The sequence below is a fragment of the Euleptes europaea genome, chromosome 5 (genome assembly GCF_029931775.1).
Source record: "Euleptes europaea isolate rEulEur1 chromosome 5, rEulEur1.hap1, whole genome shotgun sequence".
In the NCBI taxonomy this organism is placed as follows: Eukaryota; Metazoa; Chordata; class Lepidosauria; order Squamata; family Sphaerodactylidae; genus Euleptes; species Euleptes europaea.
Genome location: NC_079316.1, coordinates 56,864,651 through 56,878,146, shown reverse-complemented (window position 1 = coordinate 56,878,146; position 13,496 = coordinate 56,864,651). Strand labels below are relative to the sequence as shown.

Genomic DNA, 13,496 nt, shown 5'->3' with positions numbered 1-13,496 from the left:
CCCCCCCAACACACACACACATAGGATCGCACCGGCTGGAGGTAGACCCAGAGCAGACTGGCTGCCTCTCTTCAGAAGGGTGACGGGAGTTTTGGCTTGGATGTGCTGCTCTCAGGATGCCCCCCAAAAAAACACACACACACAGGATCATGGGAAGAGTGGGCGGGATTAGGCGGATTTGGAGCGGTGAGTCATGAGCGGCAGCAGACATAAGCAGCGCAGAGAAGTGCGCTGTTTCTCCTGTGAAAAATTGAAAATGCCTCGGGATGGGGGGAGAATCTGCGCTGCCATGAAAAAGCTATTTAAATCGGTTTATTGTTTGCTCCGATTCGAAACCGAAGCAAAATCCACCATGAAGAATACCCCTTTGAGTCCTCCCTCAAAGGCTAAAGAGTCCTGCCCATCCCCCTGCCTTTTACTGACAGAACAAAACCTGGAATGTGGTTGCCTAGCAACAGCCATTGAGGGAATCCATTGCTTAAAGCTACAGGTTCTCTTTTCCCACAAACTGTTTTTTGTTTTGTTTTTTAGATTTTATATTTTTCTGCAAACCAGGGGTCTTTTTCAGGTTTGTAGAAAGATCTGTCTTGCCTGTTCAAAGCTCCAGTCACCAGATTTAAGTATCCTCAAATTTGGTCAACTTACCATAGAGCCCTGCTATGGGGGATTAAGTGTCTGTGAGCTGCTCCAGGCCATGTTAAAGATGGGTCTTGGTTCTGGAAAGGTTGAAGACTGCTGCCTTAAAAACTGAGCTTATTTTTATCTTCAGTATTTGTGCTTATACCCTCTCCTTTCTCTTGGCAGAGAAGAGCAGCCACTAAGTGTCCTCTGTGTTTTTGAAAAACCATGTCTGAACTTCACTTTGTCTAAGTATAAATGATGCAGCGCAGAGAAGAGTTTTCCAGCTCAGGGGGCTTGGGGAATTCTGTTGCGTGATCGGAGAAGGGAAGCAGAGGCTGGCTCTGTGGAACCCCAGGCAATCTATATGGTTCCCATAAAATCAAGCTTCTCATTATGTTGTAACAAATTGCTAATTCCATTGAATGATGAGGTTAACGAGGCTCCTGTCAATAACAGCAGTTCAGCAAACAGGAGCTCAATATTCCTAGCAAATCTACTTTAATCAGCATTTTAAGTGGTGAAAAAAATAAACTGAGCTTGAAAGGAAAAGTCCTCTCCTTGCATTCTTCTAACTTTCTATTCTCTGGGTAGAAGCAAAAGAAAGACATTACAAATTAGGCAACTCTAATTTCTGAAAATCTACTGAAACAAGTGAAAAGCATTTCAGTCTTCAAATGCACTATGCATTGAAATAATAATAATAAGTAGCAGTAGTAGTAGTAGCAGTTGTAGTAGCAGCAGCAGCAGAATCTAGGACTGCCAATCTAAAGAGAAAACATGTACTTTACTATAATGACATGTCTATTTGAAGGCTGTACATGTTCATTCCTAGCCAGCCTGTGCACCTTCTAGACCATTTTAGCTAGCAGCACCATCAGTCCACAACCACAGGCTGCAATAATTGGAAAATGGATGGGTAGATGTATCTATCCACCAATGGCCTGAAAGTAAGGAAGGAAGAGAACGAGGGGGTTATTTCTTAACCTTGCAGTAGTTTGTGCCTCAGGCATGCTTAGTCTGAGATTTCAGCTGTCTGGAGGCAAAATGAAATATTCCAGTAAGTAGTGCCAGTGATTTGGGATTACAGCTGCACATTTGAAAGAACAACGGTTATATCTTTGTTTTGGTCTTAAGACATTACTTCAAGGATGTGACAGGTAAAGCGAGAGATGTGAACCCCTTGATTCTCTTGCAGTTTATTTGAAATAAATAGGAACATGCTCCAGAAGATGTTCATTGTCAAAAAGATCACCCTTTTATTCTTGTCTAGTCTCCAAAACAAAACCTTCACACACTATCAAACAAGTATCCTTAGAAAGATCCAATTTGGCTTTAGTAGAGTTAAGTCAGGCATGATTTCAAAACACCTTGAAAAAGAGATACATATCTGAAAGTATAAAGGGTTTCCCAACTTTTATTTTTTTGCCCGGGTCCCACTAACTTGCAAAATAATGGAAACGTTAAAAGGACTCAAAAGAGGGAAAAAATTCAGAGGCAGAAGCAGAATTGCTCATAAAATGAAAGTTTTCCCTGAGGCACTAGTAACATTGGTAGATAATATAATCAGATTTTTATTTTAAGATTCCAAACCACTTGTCTCTTCAGGTAACAGCAAATTTATTCTTTGGTAGTTTTAATTGTGAACTTATTTAGTATAATGGCCTCTGGGAGCTAAAGTTTCAGCAGGCTGATCATTTATCTGTCACACATCAGAGGGAAGGATATTATATTTTGTGTAGGGATACAGAGGAAAAAAGGATCCATTCACGTTGGCCTAAGGATCAGAACAACATAAGAGGGTTTTTTAGAGAGTTTAAGAAGAGGCACTGTTAGTTTGATTACATTTATATCCCACTTTTCTTCCATCTTGGAACACAAGTCAGCGTACACAGGTCTCCTACCTAGGTGATCAGACCAATATCTTGCTTACCTTCAGCAAGGTTGTTGGATCATATGCCTTCCAAACACGTTCACCCACAATATGCACGTAAGTCCTGATATCACCTTTGTCATTTTGTAGTGCTTGAAAAACCTGCAAATCCATTTGACTATCAATGGTGTTGAAATAAAATAAGTATGTAGACCAAAGGCAGTGATGTACCATCAATGATTTGAGAGGAATTGATCCTCTTAGGTGTCATTCATTCAGGTAGCAATCTCCACACAACGACCTCTCAAAATGTGTGGGGCAACTTGGCTGGGATCCCATGGAAACACCAAGAGTTGTTTATATTACCATAGTAGCTAGAGAAATGAAAAGAACTGCCCAAACCATGGCATCCTCCATACCAACTCCATGTGATTCCGGAGGCACTGCAAGTCCACTGGCAGCATGCACACTCCTAGAATGTGCACCTCATGTGACCTCCCATGAGCCTGCATGAAGTAGCTCTAATATTTTTCAGTGTTATGCTTGTGTGTATTACATCTCAGCCATGCCTCCTTCCAATCAGGACCAGATTAACAACTAGGGTTGTGCACCCCCCCCCTTCAGTATTTTTTGGGTTCAAGTTTAATAAACCTGGAGATTTTCAAAAAAAAACTGAAAAAGACTTAGAGCCAAGCATTTCTTCTGACACAAATTCAAAACTCATTGAATAAAATCTTGCAAACCATCTGTTGCATATTCCACTGCAAAAAAAAAAATCTGAAAAAGCCAAATATAAGGGATACAGCTTTTTCAAATAATTGGGTGGGGGAGCAGTGCAGGGCTGAGCACTATGGAGCCTAGCATTCAGTTCTGCACCACCTGTCCCCTCCAAAGTCCACGTGGACTTTGGAGGCAGCAGGGGGTGGCATGGACCCAACCAGCAGGCAAGTAAGGGAGAGGGAGGAGGGGAGGGAGAGAGAAAGAGAAAATGGTGGCGGGGGCAAAGCTTTTTCAGCTCCCTTTAATTGCCACCAATTTTTTACCAGTTTTTTTTTAAAAAAACTGAAAAATACCGAATTTATTTTTCAGTTTGGCTTTAGCTGAATGCTCAGCCCTAACCAATGATAATAGTAACTAATAGTAATAATTACTATGACTGATAATGGCCAATAGCAACGCACAGGGACACAAAGAGAATGAATCTCTTGGCACTCATAAAGGAAAGGAAATCTTTTTGGGTGTAAGAGTGACTCTCTAGCTCCAATTTTAATTCAGAATAAAAGGCTTCGAAAATATCAGAAGTTTGGGGGAAGTGACCTTATCCATTCAGGAATACAAGGGCTGAGTCAAGGAGGCCTTTTAAAGACTCCTACGAACTCCTACCAGTAATGTAAAAAGGGAATTTATAAGAGTCTGTTACCTTTATTTTCTTTAATAGTCTGTAAATAGATTAGCAATTAGTTCTTCCTGGAGTTTATTAGCCATACTGCAGCTTACTTTTGTCCTAACATACATGGCATTTCACCTTCATTTTGACTCATGAAGATGAGCTGGATGGGATGTTCAAGTCCGGAGAGTGAGCAGCTGCTGTTTCCCTTGGCTAGCCTATCTATTCGGCTATATAAAAACACACACAACATGTTGCAGAATGGAAGGTCATCCAAAAGGCAGGCCAATGAGAAACTGCCTGCCCGGGACCTATCTCTGTGCCACATTAATCACTTGGCTCAGACCCTATTTTGCCTGAAGAACAGGTTCGGCTACATTTCATCTCTCCATAAAAATAAACATTAAAGAGTTGCAACAAAATTAATTTGCTTATCGCAAGGGAAATTAAGGCGTTTGTTGAACTAAAATCATACCTGCGGCTGTGCTTGAGATGGGGGGCACAACAGATGTTAGCAGGAGGAGGATGGGCCAGTGGGTACATTTCATACACAGTTTGGGATTTTGTTGGAGAGGGCAGAGTTTTCGCTTTTTTTGCTTAGAGGAAAAGACATTAAATTTTAAAAATAGGATAATGCAGTCAAATCCAGAGCCACCATCCTGAAGCATTAAGGTTTCTGTTTTTCTTCACCAGCTAAGACAACAGAAAAGTCAGCAATGATAACGTGTTAGGGTACAAATTGATACCTGTTATTGATGATGCTCTGCTCCCAAACAATGGAGACCCAAGCTGCATGGTTCAGCTACAGTTATGGCTCTGTGTCTTCCTAAGTGTGCCAAAATTGTCACAGCATGTTGTGGAGAAACACCTTCTGCCCCAGAGATCAAGTCAACTTGACAATAGCTGGAAGTTGGTAGCTGGCAAACAGAGAAAGTTCACTCAAACTAAGAGGTAAAGGCCCTTTGCGAGGCGGCACTTCCGGTTCTAAACCGGAAGCGCCGTGCGTACATTTCTTAAACAAGAAAGCCTCCTGCTGGAGGAAAAGAGGGACCTGGCAACCCTAGGTGGCAGTGGGACTTTTTGGATCTCCTGGGCAAACAAGAATGGGATTTGTGAGACCATTTCCTTAAACATGTTTCTATTCTGAGTCTCAAGCCAGAAGCCATTGATGAAGGGGTCCCATCAAAGGCAGGAGGGATTGTGCAGGCCACAATGTCAGTGCCCTGGTACTTGTAGCATTGAGAAAGTGCAATGAAGTCACACTGTGTAGGGGGCATGTTCCAAGACTGACAGGAGTCCAGTATGAGAAATAGTGATGTAATTCCTAAAGCCTATCGCTTATCAAATTGTAGGAGTATGGAGCTTTCTAATTATTATTTCATTGGCCAGATTTTTTTTAATGATCCTATGCTCAGATTACATGAATTGGGCAGCATAGGATCACTCCTAAGCCCGTTTTTGCTGGCTGAACACACTACGCCCACATAGAGATGCTCCTGTATGCCAATGGGAGGCTACCACTGGCAGAGTCAGTGGGAGAGGCAGAAGCGAGCAGAGCAGAGGCGTGGCAAAGAAGGCAAGGAAGGCAACTGGGCAGTCATCCAACACTCACAGTCGTAATGATGTTCATTACCATCAAGCCGTGTAGGCCACCAGTCAAGCCTACAGCAACAACAATCTGTGGAGGGGAAGCAGCTGTGAAATTCTGTGGAATTGTCCTCCGAGGGCTCCAATGCTTTTCCAAAGTGCATGACAGACAGAACCGTAACAAACATTGCAGTATCCAGATCAGCTTAGGACTGTAGTCAGAGGGAAAGACGCACCTATTACTCTGCTGTCTGTCATACAGCTGTCACAGACAGAGGGATCTGGCAAGAACAGAAAGGCTGGCAATGCCACTCCTCTGTGTGACTTACAAAACTCAATCCAATACTGATCTTTCAATAACACACAGTGACTCTTCCTGTATTCTTTTTGAGGATTAGCAATATCCTACCACTCTATTTAGTTGACAGCGGCACATCCCTCTGGTGCTAACTGCCTTCCTCTGATACAAGACTCTCCCGCCAGTAGAAGAGCTTCTTCCATCTCAGGAAGGCTATTAGTGCCACACCCCCATTAGTTTTGGAGATACACACTGGAGGGGATGACAGACAGTGGGTTCTTTACTACAGTATCCTACCAGGGCTAAGGTTAACCATTTGGCCTTGCCACTCTGAGCAAGGGGTCGCAACACCTCAAAAGCCTTCTGATTCCTGCCTAACTGCTAGTCTGTTAACAAATCAAGTAGTATTATTAACATAATATAAAGGGAAGGATATTGAAATCTGATTTGCAGTGGAATCAACCAAAGCAGCACTGGCAATCAACTAAAGGAAAATGGGACAAGTATGGTTGGAGTGGATGAGGAGAACTGGAGAAGACAAGAGGGATTATGGTGCTTTGCTAAGTCACAGTTATCGGTTCTTGCAAGGTACCCTCTGCCTACGTGACTGCATTCCTTCCAAATGTGTGTAAATCCTTTTGACCATAGCCTATTCTATTCCATGGTGGGCTGGGCTATAGTTCCTCATTGGGCCACTTCAGCTCTGGTCTACGTGTTTCTGATCCCTGGTGACAGGAAGGAAGGAGTCGTGGGCCCCAAGGAAACTACAAAGACAATATCAAGGATCTATCTTCTGCCTGTTCCTGGGGACGTGTAGTTAGGTAGCTGCTGTATGGGGAAGGAGGCCTGTGTTTGTCTGTTTGTCTTCCCCCTCCCCAACTGCCAGGTCTCATGCTGCGGTGGGAGACCTCTTGCTAGCAACCTTTGTTGCCCACCACTGCTCAGAATGGCAGTGGGAGAAAAACAAAAATAAATGCTGGCATCACTCACTGAGTGATGTCACTTCCAGGGAAAATCTGGAAGTGATATTAAAGCACGCAAGCAGCTGGCACCCACCCTATGTTCCCACCCCCAAGCTCCCAGTGGTTGCCAGGCATGACAATCCTAAAATAGTTATTGCTGAAATAATACCCAAAAAGTAAATTTGATACATACAATTCAATATCCTTGGCTAGGGGGCAACTTCAAATTTGTTTTGGATTTGCCTAGCTGAAACAAGCCAAGCTCTGCTGCTTGTTTCTATTGCATTGCTCATTCTACACACCTCCCAATGTGGTTCATGCGGGTCTAGGGTTGCCAGTTCTGGGTTGGGAAATTCCTGGAGATTTGGGGGGGGGAGCCTGGGGAGGATGGAGTTTTGGGAGGGGAGGGACCTCAGCAGGGTATAATGCCAACCCTATCATAGAGTGACCCTACCATAGAGTGACCCATGCTCAGGCAATTAGGTAGGGAAATTCCTGGAGATTTGGGAATGGAGCCTCAGGAAGATGGGGTTTGGGAAGGGGAGGGACATCAGCAGGGTATTATACCATAGTTCTCACCCTCCAAAGCAGCCATTCTCTCCAGGGGAAGGGATCTTTTTTTGTCCGGAATTCAGTTGTAATCATTATAGGCCCCCGGGCAAAGCAGTGCACTGGGAGCCCCTACTTACCCAACCACTCACAGGAATAAAAAGGTAAATGATCGATAAAATTAAAGATATATTTATTGGTACTTCCAACAAAATCAGTGTTTAAACATTAAAAAACATGATGTACAGCGAAGACTAATCAACACAAACGTCTGAACAATATAACACAAGACTTGAAAAACACAAAAAATTCAACATATAAATGGTACTCAATTGGTAAACCATACAGGCTGAGATGGCACAGTATGAAATTACTATGAATTATTTATTATTAATCAAGTGTTCTGCACAAACATTTGCAAAATTTCTTTGCAGAGAATTGCTTTATAATTGGCTTGAAGTCAATGGTCTCCAGGATATCATTTTCCATACACATGAGTGAAAGCCAGTTCCAAATCTTAATCTAAACCAAAATTAACATTAATATTGTTCATTATCTTTAGTAAAACACATGCTAAATATGCATTTTCCAATAACAAATATTTACCATTTCGTATAGTATTTATTTATTCAATGACAGCAAGTCACAACATACATAGATTAGCATAGGGCCCCAATGCTTGTGGGGCCCCCGGGCAACTGCCCAGCATGCCCATGCATTAAGACGGCCCTGGTTGTAATAGAGGGAGATCTCCAGGTGCCACCTGGAGATTGGCAACCCTATGTGGGCCTCCTGTCATGATGTCCTTGTTGGATTGAACGCTGGAGCCTAATTTGATTGACAGAAGGTCCTGTGCTCCTTTAGAATCAGCCCCTCCCTTCTGGTGACAGTTACTTGTAACCGACGCTGCCAACTGTCATTCACTCTCAGCATTCAGTCAGTCTCTGTATCACTCTAAGTATCACTCTGTGTTCCCTCTCTGCCTCACACTTTATGAAGATGTAATAATGTTTCAGTTAATATGAGAAAAGTAGTAGAAACCACATAAGGAAAATGTTGTTTATTTAAAGGACTTTATAAACATTTTTTAAATACAGTTTTCTTCAATGTTAATACATGTGCTGTTCTTATTCCTCTACATAGCTTTCAGCTGCTTTGAACTCTGCTGCTTTAAACAGGTGGAATATCTTGCACCAAGTGAGTGCTGGGATATTGCCCACATAAGGGACTGGATTAATTTCCATTCCCCCCCCCCCCTACAGTCCTCACTTTCTTGACCATGATTATTATTAAATAAAAATTATTTAATAAGTTGTGGGCGCAGAACTAGCACCCTTCTCCTGGAGAACCCATGAGTAGGGTTGCCAGGTCCCTCTTCACCACCAGCAGAAGGTTTTTGGGGCAGAGCCTGAGGAGGGCGGGGTTTGGGGAGGGAAGGGACTTCAATGCCAAAGAGTCCAATTGCCAAAGCGGCCTTTTTCTCCAGGTGAACTGATCTCTAACCGCGGGAGATCAGTTGTAATAGCTGGAGTTCTCCTGCTGGTACCTGGAAACCTTACCCATGAGTTCTTTGTGCATGCCTGGCTAAGTGTTGTGATTGGAATGGCACTTTTTCTATCCCTGGCTATTTGCCTGGAAACAGAATGCCTGTTTTGCAGACTATCTGCACTTGTGTCGCCAGGGGATTTTTACACCTCTTTATGGGAAGCATTAGAGTTTTTGCCTACAGTTGTCAGTCATTACCCCCCCCCCTTTCCTGACACCATGGCAGCTTGCACTAGTTTGCCTAGTTTTGTGTGGAAGATATGTGTATTGAGTTGGGTGATGTCAGGAGGTAAGTCAGGCATCACTGCAGCCTTGCCTTGATGGCCAATTTGGGAAAGCAGGTAGAAAATGACTTCTTGATGGGGGGTAGCTGTGCATCTCTTAGGGTTTCTATAGCTTATTGTGCTTCTGACTTTGCTGCTGGTTGAACAGGGGATAGAAACTAAGCGACATCACCATTAGCCCTAACTTAGCAACCCCTACTTAGTAGGAACAAGTGAGCTTATAAATTAGCATTTATATTCCCTTTAAATCTGATAGCCACTGAATGCCTAGAGACTTACAATCTCTTCCCCTTCCAATAAATTGCCTGAAAAGAACTTCCTGTTATGGACAAAATGGCCATAAAATACTGCACATTTTAGCATTAATGAAAGGGGAGGAGAAAACAGCACCAAAAAAAAAAAAAAAGGCAGGAAGTCTGGCCTGCCCATACTGAAGAGCTCGACTTTATGTCAACTAGGCAAATTTGAAACATATTTCTGAAATCAAAAAGAACCATCCACTAAAAATGAATTATCAATTTTTATCTATTATTACCGCAGTTGCTGCCCTTTCATATTTTTTCCTTATTATTTGCAAGTAAAGTTATGCTCTACCATGTGGGGAATGATGCATAGAAGTTTTCGTAGCTGTAGGAATGCCAGCCTCCAGGTGGGACCTGAGGATCCCCTGGAATTACAGCTGATCTCCAGACTACAGAGATCAGTTCCCCTGGAGAAAATGGATGCTTTGGAGGGTGGACTCCACTGAGGTCCCTGTCCTCCCCAGCTCCCATCCCCAAATCTCCAGGAGTTTCCCAACCTGGATTCAGCAACCCTACCCCCCCATCCCCCACCAGTAGCCGGGGGGAGCTGGCAATTCTAGATAGCTGTGGCTTCAGTCAAAATGTCCTATTTCTGCTGCTCTTGCCTATAAGACACCATTACTTATTTTCACCCATCTTATTGTACCCTTTTCATATGTTACATTTTTAGGGGTGCATTAAAGATACATTAGGTTACACATAAAAACTGTAAATGCTTCAAATAAGTAACACAGGTATCAAACAAGACTACTGATCAAAGCACTGCACTGGCTCCCTTTGAGTGTAAGTTACAAAACTGGATTCCTTGCATATGAAATATGTGGAAACAGCCATCACTCTAAAATTATGTAAAAATGAAGAAAGCATCTTTTTCTGCACCCAACTAGGTAATTTCAACAATTGGTCCTATCTGTATGGTCTATGAATGCTTCAAAATTCTCTTTGAGCTACTCTCTCCCCGGGTTTCACAGTTCTGAACTACCTGGTCTTGTTGCTGTTAGAGCTGAAGCATTCGGAATCCTCCACTGTTCCCTTTTTATTTATGAATTGATGCACTGTGCATGCAAAGTTCAAATCATTCGTTTCCCCTCTCTCTCCTCCTTACAATGGGCTCAAGTGCATAGATAGAACACTAAGAAAAAAGAAAAAAGCATATGAAAACATCATCAAGATTTTATCAAATCTTATCAGGCAAGATTTTATCAAATCACAGAAAGACATGCATGCATCACTAAAGGCCACAGAAAAAGAATCTTGCCTGTGGTACTTTTGAGAATGCTAACCAGAGTGAGTTATCTGTTACATTCGTAATATTCCTGTAAGTTGTTTCAACATGTCTGTTGTTGATATAGGAGAAAGTTTTACTTAGTATTATAAACACTATTAATATTAAGTTGATCACTGATAAAGACTTTCGGGTCAGAATGCTTTGGTCTACTGATTTATGCCTGGTTTGATTCCCCACTCCTCCACATGAGCGGTGGAGGCTAATCTTGTGAACTGGATTTGTTTCCCCACTCCTCCACATGAAGGAGATAAAGATATATAGATATATAGATAGATGTCCTTTTATATGTGAGCCAGCATGGTGTCGTGGTTAAGAGTGGTGGACTGTAATCTGGAGAACTGAGTTTAATTCCCCACTCCTCCACATGAAGTCTGCTGGGTGACCTTGGGCCAGTCACTATGTGTGTGTGTGTGTGTGTGTATTTATGGCCTAGTTATCAGTCAACTGTAAAAGTCTGATGAATCCAAAGACTTTCTCTTTTCACCATTCATGTGAATTCGGTATGCTATCTTATCTTACTTGCTGGGCTCAAGTTATAATACACGATAGATACATCACAATGCACACTCTTACCCAGAGCTTCCTGGGTCCTCACAAAAAGATAATCCAAATACAGTTAAAGTCTATTGTCATAAATCCTGGGCTGGTCCTGGCAAGCTCAGAGCAATGGTGCCACTGTAGCCCAGCAGCGAATGCATGAGCTTTGAACAGGAAGTCCCTCATTCAAAGCTCAGTGGTCCGCAAGGAGGAATACTTTACTTTTAGCCTAGAGGTGAGAAAACAAAGGGCTGGTAGATGGATTAAAGAGGGCCCCTCCATCATCCCGCTCAATAGGAAGCCACCTGCATTTCTTGGGGGGGGGGGAGGAGGAGGAAGAGAAGGAGAGGAAGAGTTGGTTTTTACATGCCAACTTTCTCTACCACTTAAGGAAGAATCAAACCAGCTTACAATCACCTTCCCTTCCCCTCCCCACAACAGACACCCTGTGAGGTAGGTGAGACTGAGAGAGCTTTAAGAGCTGTGACTAGCCCACGATCACCCAGCTGGCTTCATGTGGAGGAGTGGGGAAACAAATCCAGTTCACCAGATTAGCGTCCGCGTGGAGTGGGGAATCAAACTTGGTTCTCCAGATCAGAGTCTACCACTCCAAACCACCCCTCTTAACCACTACACCCCACTGACCCAGTGTGTGGGGGTGTATCTTGTAAAGTATGCTCATATTCATATGGATATGCCACATTATCACAAATAAACCCATACCGAGCTTTCCTACATTGGGATTATCTTAGATATTTCCTAGAATTAAAGTCAGGCATCCAGATGCTGGCTCCTTTACATATGCTGATACCAAGATAAATCCTAGGTGTTATCCTGACTTCAGCACAGGGCAGCTGCCATCACAGCCCTCCCTGTCCCACTTCTGAGCCATGCTGAGTTTTAAGGCCAGGCTGGCCAATTAAGCAGATTTGGGCCTTAGGAATAGAGGGGGAGCCTCCGTGCCCTGGCAGTCCATGCCATGAATCGAAAGACACACTGCCTGATGACATCTATGTGGGATGGGGTTCACCAGTTTCCAGAGAGACAAGTGACAGATATATAAATGGAACAGAGGTCCTGACTGTAAACAGTGAGAGCTGAAAAATGCAACTGCCGGATGCTCTAGATGTTAAAACTCTGACAAGGGTTGTGGGGGCAACACTTTGTAGCACAGCAGAAGCTGTGAGTGTTCCTGGCACCAGAACACACAGTTCTCTAGTAAACACAAAATAGTCAGCGTGAAGCTAGAAGGCTTGCTAATTTAAGCCCGGAGACTACACAAGCCAAAACGTAAGATCGACGAATCACTTAGACATCAGTGGAAGCATCTGTGTGCCTTTTGCACATGGTATCTTTGAAAGTGGATCACACATTTCAGGAAAATTCATCTTGTTACAGGGTTCATTTCTATGACAGGGTGCGATGGCACAGCATTACTCTGCACACACTCCACTTTGCTTTTTAGCACACAACGTGAAGTAAAAAATGTGGTGCAGTCATGTGGACATTTCAATTAGCTGCAGCAGCCCATATCGTAACCAAGTGGAAGCATCGGCCTCCTTATATTAAGTGCCTAAATCTAGCATCACAACTATTGTGCTCCGTACATTCTAGATTGCCACATTCTGATAGCAACTCTATAGAAAATACTCAGCCCATATTTCTCTGTGCATTGTGTAAGGTATATCATAGTATTATACAGTATACTGTAGTAGCAGAATTCTGCATATTCCACAATTGCACCTTGCAAATGCAGAACCCGAACATGGAATTTAGCAACTTGAGAATAGTGGGCTTTTAAAATAAGTTTTACTTTCTTTTAACAAGCAAGTTTCTACATTTTTGAAGCTACATAATGAAATATCATAAACCAGGAAAATTTCATTCCTCACACTGAATTTTTCCCATTAAAATCAACTTATTGTTCAACTTTACTGTGGCATCTAAATGGTGTATAGTGTATAAATGGAATAAAAAGGATGCAAAAATAACACGAAAGTAATATGAAAAAGAGCTCTGTGGCAGAGTGATAAGCTGTAGTACTGCAGTCAAAGCTCTGCTCATGACCTGTTTGAATCCCAACAGAAGTTGGTTTCAGGTAGCCGGCTCAAGGTTGGCTCAACCTTCCATCCTACTGAGGATGAGTACCAAGCTTGCTGGGGGTCAACTGTAGACGACTAGAAAAGGCAATGGCAAGCCACCCTGTAAACATAGTATGCCTAGTAAATATCATGATGTGGCATCACGCCATGGGTCAGTAATGACC

At 42.8% G+C, this 13,496-nt stretch overlaps 1 protein-coding gene across 1 annotated transcript in view; it reads right to left on the bottom strand.

Moving 5' to 3' along the window:
- SORCS3 (sortilin related VPS10 domain containing receptor 3) overlaps positions 1–13,496 on the bottom strand; it is a 564,006-nt gene that overhangs the window by 484,975 nt on the left and 65,535 nt on the right. The gene's annotated exons all lie outside the window — the stretch shown is intronic.